The sequence below is a fragment of the Halictus rubicundus genome, chromosome 11, assembly GCF_050948215.1.
Source record: "Halictus rubicundus isolate RS-2024b chromosome 11, iyHalRubi1_principal, whole genome shotgun sequence".
Lineage (NCBI taxonomy): Eukaryota > Metazoa > Arthropoda > Insecta > Hymenoptera > Halictidae > Halictus > Halictus rubicundus.
In genome coordinates, this window is record NC_135159.1 from 7,458,393 (window position 1) to 7,478,064 (window position 19,672).

Consider the following 19,672-nt stretch of genomic DNA (forward strand, 5'->3'; position numbering starts at 1 on the left):
TGATTTTTAATAATTATACCTCTGGGTATTGATTTTAAAAATTTTTACCATATTCAGACAGCGCTGTGTAGAAAATATGGAAAAATTTCCAGCCTGGAGAATTCATTTTTCAGTAAAATATAGCAGTTTACAATAAATTCAAGTTACTTACATACAAAATACACAGAACTTCCTTAAGAATTTTTAATAATGGAACAACAAATTATAAAGAAATGAAATTTCTTATACATTTAAACAACGCTTTGAAGAAGGTATATAAAAATATTCATCATGGAAAATTCATTTTTCATGGAGATATATAAATTTATATTCAACAAATTCAAAGTAAGTTACTTGCAGTCAGAGGATCGTCGATTAATGGAAAAGGACTTCTTTAAACGTCTTTAATAATTAAACTGTCGAGTATAAATTAATGAAACTTTTGGAACATTTACGTAACTCTTTGGAGAAGGTATACAAAAAGATTCAGCACGAAGAATGAATTTTTTAACAATCGAGAACAATTCCTTGCCAGTATTCCAACCCATTTTTGGACTCGAAGTAACCAATCGTCTAGGAATCGATACACGCTACTTTATATCGAGACGGAGACGTACGTGCTCCGTCTGAAACTGCACAGGTCTCGATCGACAAAAAGCGAGTAAGAATTTCTCCGATATCAACTGGGTAAAACGTATTCCATTCTTCTATTTTCCATAGGAAATTTCTTTTATTTTCTTGCCATAGGGGACCCTCCGTACGAGTGTTTCGTCGTACACAGACGAGATGAGTGCGCCAACAATAATGTACTCGAGCAATGAGCGTTGCGAGCCTACCAGTAATCCTAATCTCGATCAGTTTCTCGGAAATAAACCCTTTCATCCTCGAATCGATCGATAAAACATCATTGATCAACGGAAAATCAAATATCCATTCCGCGACGAAAGAAACTCTAATTATAATTAATTATTAATACAATCGATGATGGAATATGTAATGCAATCATCGATCCAATCAACAACTAAAATTACTGGTTATCTCGGTCAATTGCTATTTTATGCAGAATAGGTTAAAAATTGCAACCGACAACTGTATAATTGAAATGACTGATAATTGTGATCGATGATTAAATATTTTAGTTGCAATTGAAAATGAGACATTTCAATTGTGATTGGTAATTAGATACTGTAAGTACGTAGTTGCAATTGTTAAGGAAATAGTTTAGTTACAATCGTTGATTATAGATTAGATATTGAGTGTTGATATAATTGTTGTTCGATTTTTAAAAATTGAATGAAATATTGGGAAAATTTACTATGAAGCATGAGAATTCGGGTTTTAAATTTAACGGATGATTTTCTACGGCATATACAGTATGGAAACGGCAGGTATTTGGTATATCTCTACACTGCCGGCTATATAATCCTCAACTTTGCCAGTAAGGTGATAGGATCAGGGAAACCCAGGATCGAAGTAACGGAAATTTGATTCCTCTAACCAGTAATATTGTACGTGACTGTTTATGCGTCTGACATATATACATATATTGAATCCCGAAGAGTATATACACACCACATACAGGGTGGTACAGTAATTATCGACATTCGATAACCTCTAAAACCAGAAAAATCAGAGTTGCTTTTTAGACAAATTTAGAAACATGAAATCTATACAATAAGTCATTCAAATATTTATATCTTGCGCAATACTGAATTTCCTGGACTACAAATTTTTCTATATGTTCCCTAAAGTATTATCTATGTGTAGCAAATGTTTCACAAATTTATATAGAGGTATAGAGTTATTAAAAATCGCTGAAGACGTTCTTTCTAACTGATCTATCTCACAAGTAATTTTAATCTTCTTGAGTCGAGCTCGATTGATATTATTATAACTCGCGAAAAAATGAATTTTCTAATCTGAAAATTTTTCTGTATCCTCCTCGAAGCACTGTTTAAGTGTATAAAAAGTTTCGCCAATTTATATTGAACCATTTAAATACTAAAAATCCCAAACGAGGGGTTTCAATTTTCTTGAACTTTCTTTGAACAAACTATTGTCTCTCAATAAAAAACGAACCGTTTAAGCTGAAAAAAATTCTGTACGTTCTTCAAAGCACTGTTTAAATGTATAAAAAGTTTCACAAATTTATACCGAGCTGTTTAAATAATAAAAATCCCAAAGGCGGGGGTTCCAATTTTCTTGAACTTCCTTCGAATAAACTACCGTCAGTGAATAACAAGCGAATCATTTAAACTGAAAAAATTTCTATACGTTCTTTAAAGCACTGTTTAAATGTATAAAAAGTTTCACGAATTTATACTTAATCGTTCAAACACTATAAATACAAAAAGCTTGCTAAGATTTCATTTAAGATAAACCCTAGATAATCGTCTCGTTAACAAACGAATATTTTGAGTCGAAAGCAGTAGCTTAGTCGTAACGTGGCAGCGGTGTGTGGTCGTCAACGAAACTACTGAATAATACTCGAGAAACACGCTCCTAAGACTGATCTTGCTATCTGAAATTTTCTGCAGACTGCCTCCAATATTCCGGGAAAAGTGCACTTTCTCTCTTTCGCGGGGAATTTCATTTCGTCATTCAGCAACAGTCAAGACAGTGGCACATTTGCCCGTGTGTGCATCGAACCGCGTTTACACGTGCACGCGTGCATAAACGGCTGCGCGAACGTGCACGCCAGGAGTGCAATTCACATTGAATGAAACGAGGGAATTAAAAGCTCCTCGCGCGCAATTTCCCGCCCCACCGCTCTCTCTCCCAGATCTAGATTGTTTTTTTTTTCTTTTTTCTTCGCGGGGGAACGCAGTTTTTCCGAATTTCAAAAATGACTTCGCACAGCGCGCGCGAACGTCTCTCTAGTCCCGATCGATGTATCGCGAATCGGTATCGAAACTGTCCCCGAGGTGTTCGCAGTGTGCGTGCACACACACGCACCCCTAGACCTAAACGCAGCGCGCTCGTTTAATTCAATTGCCGAATTAAAAGTTTCCTACGAGCACTGTTCTTCGTTGATGCATGCAATTACCATCTCCATGGAATTCTAATTTTAAACTTGCCGTCCGTGACCCGACTACTATTGCTTCGTTCCTTTCCGGGGAACTTATGTCGCTTGGTTTCGAGATTGTGTGTCAAGATTTCGACTCGCGAGATAAAAATTACTACAAATGCACACAATTCTCATTGTAACTTTCGGCCGAATTAGTATATTTTCTTTAAAAAATTACTGTATATTCCGGAAATGTCGGTAGATTTGTTTGTCAAAACAGGTACTGCTTATTTGTCAAAAACAAGTGATCTCCTACGATTGAAACTTGAATTTTCGGCATTTTCTCGCCAAAATCTACAGGATTACATTTAAAAAAGTTAAAAATTTCTGGTTTCCTGAGGTAAAGTTTAACCCTAATTCTAACTTTGGATCGAATGAATGTGTTTTCATTAAAAATATTACTGTATATTCTTAAAACATAGTTGAATATCCTCACATGAATTTTGTTATTTATAACTACAAATGTAATGCATATTCTAGCTTACAAAGATAATTTTATTACCGAATAGATTGCGGATGTTTAAAGTAAAAATTGTGCAATGTGAGCTGAATTTATTTGTTTCATTAATGATTTTAATAAGTCGAAAATAACGCAGGTGTTTCCAAATTCTTTGAATACGTTCACCATTTTGAATTTGATCTAGACATTTTTATTATAAGTGCATGAAATCGATAGTTATTTTAATCGTCCAATATCATTTATGCAATCAAAAACGGTGTAAATGCACACTTTCAAAAAATTCCACTTTCTTTTGAGACTATATTGAGGGAAAATTCATATAGCAAAAATTTCAATTTTCGAATCAACGAAGCTTGTTTTTCATAAGACCATGTATGCAGTCTGTGCGTTCGTATTGCATCGATACAGTGTGGAGCGAGGAAATGTATATATTTTTCAAACACAGGCGCACGTGGACGATGCTGGTGAATCCCTGGATCAAAGTTCCATCACTTTGATCCCAGATTTCAACAGATTCTTTCGTCATTCTTCTGGATCTACGTAACCTTTCCACGTGATACAGACTATCGATTTTAATTCACCAACAAAATATTAAAAAAAAAACCCGCTGCACGAGAATCCTTGAAAACAATATTTCAGAAAAACACTTTTGAGATAAAAATACTATAGAAAGTTGTTTCTAAAATAAATGAAAAAAATCGCTCGAATTGGATCGAACAATATTTATTTTATTATATTTTATCAAGCAATTTTTGTTTTTGAAGCCATATGAATTTCGTATCGGATTTAATTTAGACTTAATTTTAATTTATTTTGATTTGTTGGTTTTGAACTAGTTCATGCTTTCATAGTGACGCTGGAAAAAATTATGTTTCAATAAAAAGGCTGCCTGTAACGCGGAAGTTGTTATCTATGAACGAACTATCTGCCGGAAATGAAACACCAACATATATGAGACCACGCGCCTCTATTCGGTGGTTAAAATATTTGCTTTCGAAAAATTCTCAGCCTTGAACCTTCGCAAATATTGTGATGCTGGAATTGTTTAATAAAAATATTCAGGTCATCGTCGGGGGATGTTTGATACGATTAAATTTTGCGAAAAACAATATCGAACAACAACGCATCAAAGTTCATTTTATTGTTTAAAACTTTGTTACGTGGAAATAAGTGAACTATCAAATATTTTAGTTAGAATGTTCTTCCATTAGAAATCAGGTGAGAAGACAAAGACTGGTGTTCCTTTGAAAATTATACAAATTCAAATCTCTTTGCAAAGTTTAGTAAATTCAACCTAGTATAACTTTGTTAAAAGAACTCGTACAATAATTTGCCCAGGCACATTGTAAAGCTTAAAACTTCTACTTTTGAGGAGTTTTACAGTACTTCTTTATTTATAATACTCTCACACCGGGAATCAGAGGAGGAGGTAAGGAATATCTTTTCCTTGGAAATTTTGCAAACTCACATGTCCCTAGGAAGTTTAACCTGTTGTAATTTTGTAAAAAAAAATCGTAGCGCAATCTGCTTAAGCGCATTTGAAAGATCGAATCTTCTAGTTTTAACATGCCTACGGTATTTTTATTTCGATTTCTTTTACCCTAGGAACCAGAGGAGGAAGTGAGGAATGACTTTCCATTGGAAATTTTGCAAGCTCATATGTCCCTAGGAGGTTTACCCTGTTGTAATATTGTGAAAAGAACTCGTACAATAGTCTTCCTGGGCTCATTATAAAGCTTTAACCTTCTACTTTAAACGAATTCTACAGTCCTTTTTATTTCGAACGCTTTTACGCTAGCAATTAAGCAAGACAGCAAAGAACGTTCTTTCCTCGAAAACTTTGCAAATGCCTGTACAGAATTGATAAAATTCAATGTAATTACTTTAAAAAAGCTCGTACAACAATCTTCCCGGACACATTCGGAAGATTAAAACTTCTACGTTTAACGGCTCCGAAGAAGTTTTTCATTTCGAATGTATTTTGGCGAATCGGACGCAAAAGGGAAGGATCGGTTTGTTACTAGGATTTTAGCCGTGAAAGTAGACAATGTCGCGGAAAGTGGCGAGCAATAAACATCCAATAGGACAAGGTACGTCAGGATTTCTGTCAAATCGATAATGGCCAGGTTATTTAGATTCACCTTCGACGGCGCGGCGCGACGTTCCGTGTGTTGCATTTCAATTTCCCGAACACGGTATCGTTATGATATCGCAACTTATTATACGCAGGACAGGTCTACGCGAGAAGCATCGGGGAAAGTGTGAAATGAAATTCTGGCGGCGGAGTCAATCGACGTCGGCGGCGGAATAACCACCCCCTGAAAAGCGATATCTACAGGTACCTATCTACGCTTCGGATAGTGCGCGTGCGAGAAGAAATACAAGCAGAGCGTGAGCATCTGGCGACAGTGTCGGGATGCGCAGCTACTCGCGTTAATATTCGGACACGATACTATACCACCGGTGGCAAAAAGTATTCGATTAAACGTCGCATACTTTTCTCAAAATTCTACCGAATGAGTTGAGACTCTTTAACACGTTAAATGCCAGAAATCAATTCCAGAGGTTCTTGCAAAATCAGTGTAGTTTAACGAATGAAACCGAAACTAGAAATTCAAATTGTATTATAGGGGATGCTGTCTTAACCCTTTTGAATTCTAAAGATCCTAATAAATTTCGGTTTATCTGGATATGTGACAACAAAAATGAATTTGTAAACCTAGTCAAAAATCACTGTCAGTCACACTGACGTGGCAGTTATAAAAAAAAAAAAAAAAATAAATAAATAAAAGTGGCGAATAAAAAAGAATAAAATAAAATGGTAAATAAAATTTTGGAAATATCAGTTGTTTATCCAGCGAACTTTGTGAAACAGAGGAAAGATTAGTAAATCATCGTGATAAATTACAATAGTAGGTTGGAAACTGTGCAAGTTGACTAAATTATGCAGTTTGTGTTACCTGCGTTTGAACAATGGGGGGAAGCGACAAATCAGATTAACGAATTGCAATAACAAGAAGAAGAAGCGGAACAATGAGAAGCAACGGCGATGTGGCACAACAAAATTATCACCTTTCGTTCCATTTTATCTACATCGGTGTTTAAACAAGTCCCATTATTTTCGGAATGTACCTCCGGCCGCGCACCGTTAGAACGGCCGAAGTAAAATATCGCTGCACTCCCGTTATCCCGCTCCACGATCAAATGTTCTAATTATTCCGCACCTTGGTAGTCATTGTACCGTCGTAGTAATTCGGAATTTCGATTAAAATGGTTGGAGATCCCATTCAAGCAACGGCTTTATGTAAGGACGAAAACTTTCGTCGAAAGTGATACCAGTTGAAACTGAAATGTTCTATAAAAATTGACAATGCGCCGTAATAATTACACTGCAAATTTTATATATTTATGGTAAAATTCTCGAGTGGTCCTTTAAAGAAACATTGAAAATACAATGATCCGATTAAATTACATTTATGGAATATAAATTTGGAAATGGTGAATAGAAAGTCATCAAAGTCCACGAATAAATTTGAGTGGACTACTTAAGGATTCAAAGGGTCTAAACTTTAACTTAGGGGACCACAAATTTTGGACTTTTTTTTATACAATCCCGTAGATTTTGACGAGAAAATGACAAAAAGCCAAGTATTAACGTTAGGAAATCACTGGTTCAAAAGTTATGCGCGTTTAAAGCAGTTTTCGGCAGGTAAGGGTAAATGTTCGAAGACGTTTCAATTTAACATTTCTGTCAAAAAATCGACGCAAACGATTTTGTTTGCATAAGATGGAATCTATGATAAATTTTTTTAAATCCACCCAAGTTTCCTTTAGTTCTTGCCGACTCGCGTTTCCCGTATTCTTCAAGATGTCTAGCCTGGAAGAATGAAATGGAACAACTGTACAGTGTTAAGGGCTCGGGCGTTCCCTTTAAAATACGAGCAGACAGACCTCTATCCAACAGTCCGCAACAAACTCACACCAGATTAAACATCGTCAATTCCCGGCCGAAGATTTTCCCCGAAATCCAGAAAGTTGGATCATGCGTCCGGGATAGGAGGTTGTCAGTCAGTCGTGGGATGGAAGAATAAAATAAAGAAGCGGAAGGGAAGTCCGGCCGTGGCAACGACCCCTATGCTCGAGTATCCCCTCGACAAAGGCTCTTCCGGAGCTTATTATTATTTGTTCGACGACGGGCACCGCATGGGCCGTGTCCCTTGGCGCATTTTCTTTCGATATCAGATAATCCCTGGGAAAAACACAGACACGCGCTCGTATAGCAACAGGAATAGACCCACCCGGCGTGGACAGCTGCGAATCTAAAACATACGAGAATTACAGAAAAGAAACCCTCCCCGGCCCCATACTCGCCTCCACGCTCTTATTTTTCATGATTTCTCGCTGTTACGTCATTCTTGAGGAACAGCCTAAAGGTACGTTCACACCGAAGCTACGTCCAGCGACTTCTCCTTTGCCTCCTTTTATCCGGTAATAAAATGAATACTTTTTCAAGATAAAGCCACTCCCATGAATATTCGGACAATTGAAAAATTATAAATTATTTATATGTATCGCGAATTAGTTCACTACATGACGCGAATAAAAAGTTTTGAAAAAGTTGCAACCGATCGGAATTGCAGAGAAAAGTTGTATTTTACAACCTTTAGGAAATTTTCAAAATACGTTTTGTTGGTCTGTGTGGATTATACACATTGTGAGACTTTCATAAAAATTTAATATTTAACACTGGAAGCAGTGTACACCAGTGATATAATTATTTTAAAATGATCAAATTTATTTAGTTTTCGTATAATGTTTATTATAAGAAATGCTTCAACGATGAAGCTTATGTAACAAATTCTAGTGAATTTATTGTTATCATGATTTTGCAGTTGTAGCGTTAAATATTTGTTCAAAGGTATGTGGTCCTTCAGGACATTTATTAATAATGAAACTAAGCTCTCGCAACGGAATGAAAGTTTTAATGTACGAAATTAATTTAAAGAAAAGATGCGATTTGCAGTTAAAAATTCGTTAGACAACTTTTATTTGTAAAAGTTAACAGTCACATTCGAGCTTTGTTCATTTCCTCGAAACAACCCACTGTAAAAAAGATGGCGGTCTGTGACAATAACACTGCGGGACCTTGTCTGTCACATTTCAGAGGAGATTCGTCCGCGAGGAAATTAAACGCGTGGTAAACAGGTGTAATGAAGGCCACAGCGTTGTTTGCTGAGATTTTGGAGGGCTTTCTTGGCGAGGGAAGTTTAATTCAAGGATCTGTGTAACTCCCTATGGTATTTTCTTGTTAGTTTTTCTTTGATTTGATTTTCAAGATTGCAAACTGTGATTTTTCACAATTTTGATAAGTTCCGGTTTTGCTCTCGAAATTTATGAATTGAGGGTGGAGTGTACTGATCTGTATAATCTGTGTATAATCTGAATTGTAGATGTATAAGTATAATTGCTGTGTAATAGTATAATTTGTATATTAGTATCGTGTTATGTCATGAATAATGTAGGATTACTATGAAAGTATCAATAAGTTCGAGTTAAAATTAGAATTAAATTACCCATCTGAAATATAACACTCGACTTTTGTAAACTGTTTTATTCCATTGTAAATAACATTTATAAAATATGTATCGTACTATTATAACGTACTTATCGTTTATCAATTATACATTAATATTATTATACATTTGTTACAGGACGAACATCAAAGCCAACCTCCTGCAGTTTTGATGAAACTATACAGGTCAGTGATAGTTAAACATGCACATGCTTCTCTTATCGTTTACAGTCTACGTAAACAAAACCACTAAATTTTTTGATCAGCATGATAAATCCACATTGCTTTCAGTGTAAATATTTATTCCACGTAACCGAAAATGTATTTACACCGAAGTGGATTTGTAGTTTGGCCAATATTTAATCATTAATCAATATTCAATATCCATCCGGGCTGCAGTGGTACAGAAATTGCAAACGCACAAATTGTTTGAACTAGAAAAATTAAAATTGCCATGAGAGACAACTTGTGCCTACAGCTCCTAGTAAATTAATATTAATGCAAGAGAAATAATTCATTCGGAAAAGTAAAATAAAAATAATTATGATGTAACAAGAATTTTGATTAACTGTAAGTTATAACTGATGATTATAACATGCATTTAACTAAATCAACGTTTGACCTCCAAGTGACCTTGGATACTACAGTTTTTTAATAGTTAAATTTTGATATATACATTATTTTGATATGAACTTTTAATTGAGTTAATGAAACTTTTAACTCTGGACACTAAGTGTCAAATTATGATTTCACTTCACTTTGACCTTCAAAGGACTGGGCCTAAAAATTTTTTAATTCTTCAAACAATTTTGTACTCGTTTAAATATTCACTTTTTACTTTCAATATTCAAATTCTAATATTTGAGCCCCAAAAATTAAATTAATTAACATTGTTTCAAATGCACCAGATTAAGTAGTATTAAATTAAATAATTAAAATTAAATTTTCGCTGAAATACCGTGTGGACAGCAGTCATAGTAGCTCAGATCAACCGGGACACTTACCGCAGGCGACCGCGCGCGCTTGGCACGCGATAGATATTTAAATTCCCTCTCGTAACAGATTCCTCGAATAATACTTCATATATCGGCGACTTCAAAGGGATTTATTCGAATCGATCGAACCCGGTATATCCAACATGTAACCGCGACCAACTGAACAAGTTGATTAATCGTGGGATATGTGGACGTACTCTGGTCCCAGGTACACGTGTATGTCCGGCTCCGTAATTGAATTGACTAATATGGAAAACCGAGACATAATGGCGCAACCCATAACTGTGTCTGATGCGAATTCATCGGGGAATCAATTAACGTGGGTGTAGCGCAATTTCCGTTTCGCCTTCTTGTAACTGCGGCTATCCCAATTCACGCGTCCTTTGCGTGTTTCTTCGTTATTAGCTCCGGAGACATTTATTTAGTGGAAAAAGTTAATGTTTAATAATAATAATGTCGATCAATGTCATTATATTATTCGAGACTTGTTAAAATTATTCAAACTAATTCATCTCATAATTAATTATATCAAAGATGATTCCATTAGAAATTATTTAATCAATTTCTTTGTTGAGGTACAGATTGTTATAAACATTGCGAGAAATATAAATAAATTCAGTCTTGCAATTTTTATAAAACAACGTACTTCAGTCATAGGTACGTCGTTTCGTACAATAGACTTGAACAATTTTTATTTTGCATAAAGAAAAATGCATTTTGCATTTTGCAAATGCATTTTTTGTTCTTCGAATCCGTATTAATAAATGTAGCAAAGAATTGTAGTGCGAATTTCGGTGTAGCGAGGTTAGATTTTCCCGCTTTTACAGAATCCACTAGATTCTAGGGGAAAAATTGTTTACGTTTAAAGTGTTGTAACTTCGTGGGAAAAAATCGTAGAACAATGTACCTTGACTCACTTTGAAGGGCGAAAACCCTGCTTTTAACACGCATACGGTGCTTTGTACCTGTAATGTTTTTACACTAGAAATGAAGCGGGGAAAATGAAGGATATTTTTCTTGAAAATTTTTCGAGCTCGTATGTCCCTAGGAAGTTTGACGTGTCGTAACTTCGTCAAAAAAAATTGTACGACGATGCACTCACGCTTATTTGAAAGCCCGAACTTTCTACTATCACCTGCGCAGGTTCTCTTTTTCCTCCAGTAGTTTTGAAAACAAGTTTACAACGTCCTCAGTTAGTCGCGTCAGTGTTAATTGTTCCCCAGTGAGGAAACCTAAAGCCCGCGCTATCGCTGGCGCGCTGTAACTCAAAAGTATGCATCTCGGGTGAAGTTCGACAGCCGGTCTGACGAAGTCAATCCACCGTCTAACAAAGTCATCGAAAGCAACGAGGCGTTCAGCTCCTCCGGCTTCCTCCACGCAGGAAGCCGGGATTAGTGCTGGGTTCTGTTCATCCGACGCTGATGGAATCTGAGCCTTCATTTAGCTCGCTCCTGTCAAGCCTTTCTCCTCCTTCGACTGTTACTCCGGCACCCTCAAGTTCATCTTTCGTCAATCTATGTTGCATCGCGGATGCAAATGTCATGCATGCGTAACTCGATGACTCCGTCGCCGCGGAAAATACTCGAAACCCTGTCCTGATTTGCATAGATCAACCGAAACGTATCCCGAAAACTCTGAAAGTGGATCTAGAAAATCTTGTTATACTTAATAATTGCCGCAGACTAAAGATTTACATTAAAAAAATGTAAGGATGAAATACATTGTCATTTGACTCCAGCTTTTGACCGTTGTCCTGGACAATTTCTATTTTCCTTAAATATCCGCAAACTATTAAAAACCCAACACGAGAAAATAATTTTTTAACTATGCAGACATCACTAGTTCATAGAAAAATTAAATGTTTCAGTACAAAATTGTCAACTTGTACAAACGGTTGTAATATTTGTATTAGTCCCTGTATATTTTTAATTGGCTTTTAGGGGAGAAAACAAAATATTCGGGCGCACCGTTTCAGCGAGAAAAAAACGTTGTATACGCGTTGGGCTTATTGTGGACGCTTCGTTTTCAAATTAACATAGTTAGTCATAGTTCGGAAGTTATGTATAAAACATTGGCAGCGACGTCAGAACTTTCCGCGCGCTAGGTCTTCTCTTTTTCCTTTTTTTTCCCCTCAGCTCTACCAGTGCTTCACGCTCGAATCCCTCTGGCTTTTAGATCTCATTAAATTGCATTCTAGTTATCGAATTAAAGCGCAGGCTACGTCGAACGAAAGCCATTCCCTTTAATTCTCCAATTTGCCGAGAGGAACGTAATCTCAATGGACAGATTGTTCCGAGAGTTTCGCCCGAGCTAAAAATCACTTCGACAATTCCCTCTGATGTCGTTCTTTTTCTTCGGAAAACTTCTCAAAATCTACGGCGCCTCGGCTCTCTCTCTCCCCGAAATCCTTTTACAAGATCGGTGATTGCAGTCGGACGACTCTCGGCACTATTTTTACTTGTTACGCTCGGGAACACGCGATCCAAAAAAAAAAATTAATCCACGGTGGTGATGTAAAAAAGGGATTCGAGTTGTCAAACGAGCCCGCGTACATTGTTGCACGATTTTTTTCGCCAGGTTACTGTAGACACCATTATTTGTAGAGAGTTTTGAGCTAAGGACATCCTTCACTTCCCCTCTTAATTGCTAGTGTGTAAACATTGTAGGTGAAAAACTGCTCTAGAAGTCAAGTCTCAAGCTTTGGAATGAGCCCAGGTAGATTATTGCGCGTGTTGTTTTCACGAAGTTACAACAGGTTAAAGTTCCTAGGGACATATAAGTTTGTCAAATTTTGCAGGAAAAGGCAATCTTCGCTTCCACACTTAATTTCTAGAGTAAAAGTAGCCCAGGTGAAAAAGTGATTTAGAAGTCGTTAAAAGTAGAAGTTTCAAACTGTAGAATGAGCCCAGGTAGATTACTATACGAGTTGTTTTTACGAATATACAACAGTTTAAACTTCCTAGGGACATACAAGTTTGAAAAAGTTTCAAGAAAAAGACAATCTTCGCTTCCACGCTTAATTTCTAGAGTAAAAGTATTCCAGGTAAAAAAGTGTTTTAGAATTCGTTAAAAGTAGAAGTGTCAAGCTTTAGAATGAACCTAGGATGATTCTTGTACGAGTTGTTTTTACGAAGTTATGGTGGGAAGAATTTTGTAAACTCCATAGGGAGAGAGAGAGAGAGAGAGAGAGAGAGACATTTCAATTCGCAAAAGTTTCGTGGAAAGAACGTTCTTCACTTTCTTGCTGGATGCTGAGTGTAAAAGCATTCTAAATAAAAAAGTGCTTTAGAATTCGTTAAAAGTAGAAGTTTGAAGCTTCAGAATAAGCCCAGGTAGATTATTGTGCGAATTGTTTTCACGAACTTACAACAGGTGAAACTTCCTAGGGACATACGAGTTTGAAAAATTTTCAAGAAGAAGACATTGTTCGCTTGTACGCATCATTTCTAGTGTAAAAGTATTCCAGGTGAAAAAGTGCTTTAGAATTCGTTAAAAGTAGAAGTTCGAAGCTTCAGAATAATCCCAGGTAGATTATTGTGCGAATTGTTTTCACGAATTTACAACGGTTGAAACATCCTAGGGACATATGAGTTAGATCACGCTCGATCCGAATTCCAATAACAGAAAGTAAAATCGCAAAAATAACGAAGATCGTGAGTAACGAAACGCTTCTTAAAACTCCCTAAACGGAAAAGGATTTTTCGGGGATATAATTTCGGCCATTGAAATCGCGCCGGAAGCCCCGTTCTCCGAGGGGCGATGAGTCCCGAAACGAATGATGAATCGCGCCTTACGAAGAGGATTTCTGACAATGACTGGAAAACGGCTGAATAAGAATGCACTCGAGTCGAGTGGCCAGCTGGTCGACCGGAGGAAAAGAAATCCTGCTAACGAACATCCTGCTATGAAATTCACGATAGTAATTCCTGACTGGGGAATTCCGAGCGCTCTCGCCGGAAAACTCGTTTCCAGGATGACGGCCGGATGGGGAAAACCGCATCTCCTTCGAAATGTCTCCACCGATTCCTATGGATTCCACTCCATTTTTAGTCGGGCTTAACGAAAACTCGACCCTTCCAACCCGCTTTATTACTCCTTATAGTCATAATAGTGGGATCAAAACCCTCCAACCCTCCCTCGTCACTGAGATAATCATTTTCACTGAGTGAGAGATAGCGCAATTTCATTCCCAAAGAATTTTCATCTAGGGCCCGCCGTTTTTCTTATCCTTGACGGGCTACATACCCTTGGCACGAGAAAACAATCTATTTTTCAAAATTTTCATAGAATATTCAGTATAATCCTTGTGGAATACTTTCCCAACATTGTATACTAATGGGCCCCTATATGGACCCAGAAGAGTTCTCGATTTTTTCAATTATACCTTTATGAAACTTTCACCAACATACTCGCGACATTTTTCTGGTTAAAATGAGACCAAACACGACACCATTTGCATTGCATTTACTTGTTTAATCCACGATTTAGTCGAACTTCGATTATCCGAACCGACAATATATGAATTCTCTATTATGTAAATATTTTGAAGCGAACCATATACAGCATCATTCAATGTACAAATCAGTAAACATTCAACTTAGCAGCTAGATAATTGTTCTATTATCTGAAAAATTATCTAGCTTTTTTTCACAAAAAAACCATTAAAAGCAACAAAGTTTTATAGTTTTTTATAAAAATCAGGACAAGTTCAATTTATCAATTAGAAAATTGCTTATGATAAGAATGAAGTAGGACTGTCATTGATGTTCGTTATCATGCATTATTCCTGAAGTTTGAAAATGTATAAACAGTAAAAATGCATAAAAATCCGCAGTCTAGTAATTATAATATGGTAACTGACGGAATAATCTGACAGTAATGTATCTGAGCTCATTTTAACGATTGAAGTGTCTACTTTTAACATGTCAAAGTTGCTTTTTCAATAAACGCTTTTGTAATATGATATCTACTTCCTAGGTCATCAAAAATAGCCTGTCATTGTTCAGAGATGGTACAGTTGTTATCGAGCATTAATTCCGAGGGAAGCAACTTGGGAGTGACGTGTGTCTGACGTACGATGTCGTCGGCCTTCGATACGTCGATCACTATTGACGACAGGGCAGCAAGCTAGGATCAGAACGCATGTTCTGCAACAATTGCTTTCTAATTAAGTTTCAGGCTCTTATCGTTTCCACGGTCGGAGAGACGATGCGAAAAAATTCAACCCGGTGCAATGAAACTCGAGGCTTTACCTTTTCAAACGAGTCTAGGTAGATTATTTTCCGATTATTTTTCATAAACTTATCATACGCTTAATCCTAAAAACTCATTTGGAAAACAAACAAGCTTTAAAGAACTATATCTATGAAATTTATATTTCATAAAGTGTCCTCAAAGAGAGCATTATTATTAAAGTAGGGGTATTTTGTGTTCCAATTTATATTAAAATTTATCATGTATAATATATACAAATTTATATTAAAATTTGAACGCTATAATGTATACAAATTTATATGAAAATGTATACCCAATAATATATACAAATTCGTATTACAATTGAAATATTTCCATTTTGAATATCCAGGTTCAGTGAAGTATCAAGTGGAATAAGTCGACCTAATATTCGACGAACGTCAAGTGAAATAAGTTGACCCATGGCCAGACTAGTATAAAGTAGAAGTAGCCGATGTGCGACGAAGCAACCGACAAGTAGGGTTCCTCAATCTATGGTTGGCCAAACACTGCAGGTTGACCGATCACCAGACAAGTGGTACAGGTCGACTTATAGTTAGACAAGTGACAAATGGAATAGGTCAATTTGTGGTCAAACAAGTGGTAAATAGAATGGGTCAATCTTGTGTCAGACAAGCGACAAGTGAAATAGGTGTACTTACCTATAATCAGTTAAGCAGACGAGGTCTTCATTGAGAATCAATTCAAACAAGTTAAGTAGGTAGAGTTTATTGTCAGACAATTAGGATAAAGTCTCTATGAAGTCAGACAAGTAGAAATGAAGTTACCTATGGTCAGACATTTTAGCGAAAACTGTTTTATAGTCAAGCAACTGAAATGAGACTGCTTTGTGGTCGGACAAGTGAAACAAGCTTATTCTATGGTCAGACAAGTAGGATCTGGGTATGGTCAGCCAAGTAGAATAGGATCTATTGTGGTCAGACAATTGTATAGTCAGACAATTCAGGGTCTGACAAATCATTTTGTTGAATCTATCTCCTAATTAAGGCAAAAAGTAAATAAACTAGATTGGATTTATAAAAATCAGTACAGTTCGAACCAATAATCAGTTGAAGTCAAAAAATTACTTCAATGACGTTATCTGCCAAAATAATTCGTTATAAAATCGCTAATTAAAATGCAATGTTATTTATATTGTACATAATAATTCCTTACGACACTCTGAATTTATGCTGCAACAATCGATTTCGAAACACATGGGTACCATTTTGCATTACAATTACAATCGCAACGAATTTAACAGTCGTTTTGTAACATCTGACCCATATTTGTTAATCTGTCGTTGCATTATTTGAACGCGTATGCATATCGATTAAAAATTTTTTGGTTTGTTATTCTATCATCCAAACAATTCAGTCTACCTATTAGTAATTTTGTAGCCTTTCTTCGATTGTGTTGTTCTATTTTATTGCTTTTATTATTTTTCTTTTAATCTTTTACCAATATATTTAAAAGGGTAAAAATCGTGACCGTTACTTTTTTTTGCAATTTCGACGAATGGTAATTTTTAATTAATTTTTCTCGTATTACCTGGTAAACTAAAATATTTTTTTTCAATTTGAAAAAATTAGTTTTCAAACGATTAGCTTTTTAAGCGACACTTGGGTCCCGAAGTTTTGGCACATATCGCGACACTATAGTGTATATAGCCGAGGCTCGGCGGCGATTGTGAAGCAGAAAAAAATGGCGAAAGTGTGAGCTTTCCAGCCGCATAAAATTACGGTGGCATTCTTATTGCACCAGGCGCCGCGCCGTTGCGGGTTCAAATGCAAATGGCGGACAGGCACCTCAATCCGGTCATTTCGGCCGCGTGTCGCGAGCTGGAAGTTTGATAAGCGAGACGACGTTGATTGGGGACCAGCTGGGTACCAAACGACACGTTCCGGGATGGTCCTCCGCAGCTGCACAAGTATAATGCAACTCGAAATTAGGGCAAAGCGACAGGATGCTTGAAATCATCGGTATCGCGGCATGAATCTCGCTACGCGACTTCTATGCACGCCGAACGAACGATACCGAGCGTTTCTAACATTTCGAGGGGAAGTTGAACAAGTGACAGTCCCTGGCCGGGCCCTCACTGTCCTATCGTCCATTGTCAAATCGTTGACAAACGAATGCATCAGAGATTGCAGGGCTGTGACACGACAAATCGATTTTTCGCGTCGATGTGCGCGATTTTGTTCGAATCGAAGTACGGTATAGTGTAATGCACGCGAGATTAGAGGGGACGGGAATTTCACTTCATCATTTCGATGGTTTTCAATTTTGTTTGAAACACACGGCTATTTGAATTTTTGTCTATTTTTATGGTATTTGAATTTTTGCTATTTTTTTGCTATTTGAATTTTTATGGTATGGGACCTTATTTGAGAACAAGGCTCCATTCCTGAATTTTTATCTCGAAAATTTGTTGGATAGAGTTGACTCCTTTTTTTTTATTTAATCTGGAAGGTTCGGACTATCATTGAAGAATTTTTTACATTGAACATTTCTTTTTATAATATTGGAAATTTTATTCAAAATTGGTCGCATTTGGCACAGTGCACAAGAGATTCAGAAGAGGGACACAAAATTATTACATTGATGGCAGCGAATTTAAGCGAACCAACAACCATAACCAATCGATAACCAAAGCTGAACGAAGAGGGAATAAAACGCTTGCACAATGTAATCACAAATTATGTAAGCTGTTAATATTAACATTTAACAATAAAGAGGGGAACAGCTCGCTTTTATTTTTCCAGGAGAAAATTTGATTTCGTAATATTCAACGTGAGGAAAACATTGGTTAGGGAAATCATTCTGCAAATGTTATTAAGCAAATCAAATGCTGAAGATTGATTGAAATATTTGCAATTTTAAAGACAACAAAATTAATCTTCCGAAATAAACATTTTTAGGTCCAACCGTATAATTACAATTAAAAAACATTCAGATTCACCCAGTAGGCAGTTTTCCGGAAAAAACTTCATGAACAAATTAGCATAAAATACTTCAGCTCTAAAGAGTTGTTCTAAATCAATCACTTTTACTGTCAATTTCGTAAATTTTAAGACTTATCGTAAACCTAGTTTTAAAAAAGCTGCTCCATTTTAAAGGTTGCATGGAGACCTTTTGACTGACCCAAAAATATACTTTCTTGAAAGGGGTGATTCCCAAGGTCATTTGAAGTAACTTTTTCCTTTGCGAAAATGTTCTCCGAGGATTCGAAAAACACGGACCAATCAGAGCGCGGCTACAGCGGACGGACTCCGCCTCGGCGACAGGTCCCACTGAGCGTAGCGTTGGCATTGGTCGAGCCGGGGTCCGTTTACTGTAGTCGCGCTCTGATTGGTCCGCGTTTTTCGTTAATAACTCCATAACGAACCCTCGGAGAACATTTTCGCAAAGGGAAAAGTTATTTCACATGACCTCAAGAATCACCATTTTCAAGGAAACACAATCATTTTTGTATACCCAAAAAAATTGAATAATTCCTCACGGATTCATCTTTACTGAAATAATTACATATTAAAAATATTAAAACGCTTCATTTTGGCTCGTCCCGTAAACCTGGTGTTAAACAGTTTCGTGATGGTATTACACGGTGGTCTACAGTGTTTCCCAGCAGGCTCGCAACCCAACAACAATAATAACAAAAATCCTATTAAAACTGGCGCAAAACGAGCCTCCGAAAAACCCGCGGGGACACACGTTGCACCTGCATAAAAATGAAAAAAGGGGTGTCAGCGGACGGATAACCTTGGTGGCGTTAATTAGAAATGGAAACGAAATTTCCAGGCAACTTTTGCCCCATTCCCGAGCCGGTATTTGCATATGTACACGTGGACGTTGGAGGGAGGGGGGTGAGGGTGGGGGGTGGATGGGTGGGCTGGCGGAAAAATTGACGAAGTCTAGGAGGCAAGGGCCAGAAAATGCCTGGGGCGATGCCTAATGAGCTTCCTGTAGCATCGAGTCGTCGCCTCTATGACTGGCATTCAGGGTCCGTGACAGCGCGGTGATTCAGCGCCGGGGAGCGAACGAGATCCAAGGCAGGGACGAGGCTCGCAAAGCCGATGACAATCGGCAGCTAGCGTGGCCATTGTCTCAGCCGGCCGGCCGAGGGAGGGATTTTCAAAACGTTTTAATAACTCGTTCTTTCCCTTGGACCCGGCCTCCGCCTTTTTTTGTTACCCCCCGCCTTTTATGCGAGCCTCTTCCTTGAGCGAGCAAGCGAGCCCCGGCAAGATCAGCCGGTAATTATGCGTGTTTGTTCTTGCAAAATAGCGCCACGGCTCTACCGGGAACCAGCCGGGCTTTTTTAACCCTTGTACCTAATCTGCGAAGCTTGCACGTTGAAACGCGAC

At 37.2% G+C, this 19,672-nt stretch overlaps 1 protein-coding gene across 1 annotated transcript in view; it reads left to right on the forward strand.

The window, feature by feature from the left end:
* The window catches only part of Dip-lambda (Dpr-interacting protein lambda), a 152,304-nt gene that overhangs the window by 66,443 nt on the left and 66,189 nt on the right, over window positions 1-19,672 (forward strand). The window contains exon 3 of the mRNA XM_076797330.1: window positions 9,218-9,264. The gene's annotated coding sequence lies outside the window, so the exon portion shown is untranslated. The remainder of the gene's footprint in view (window positions 1-9,217; window positions 9,265-19,672) is intronic.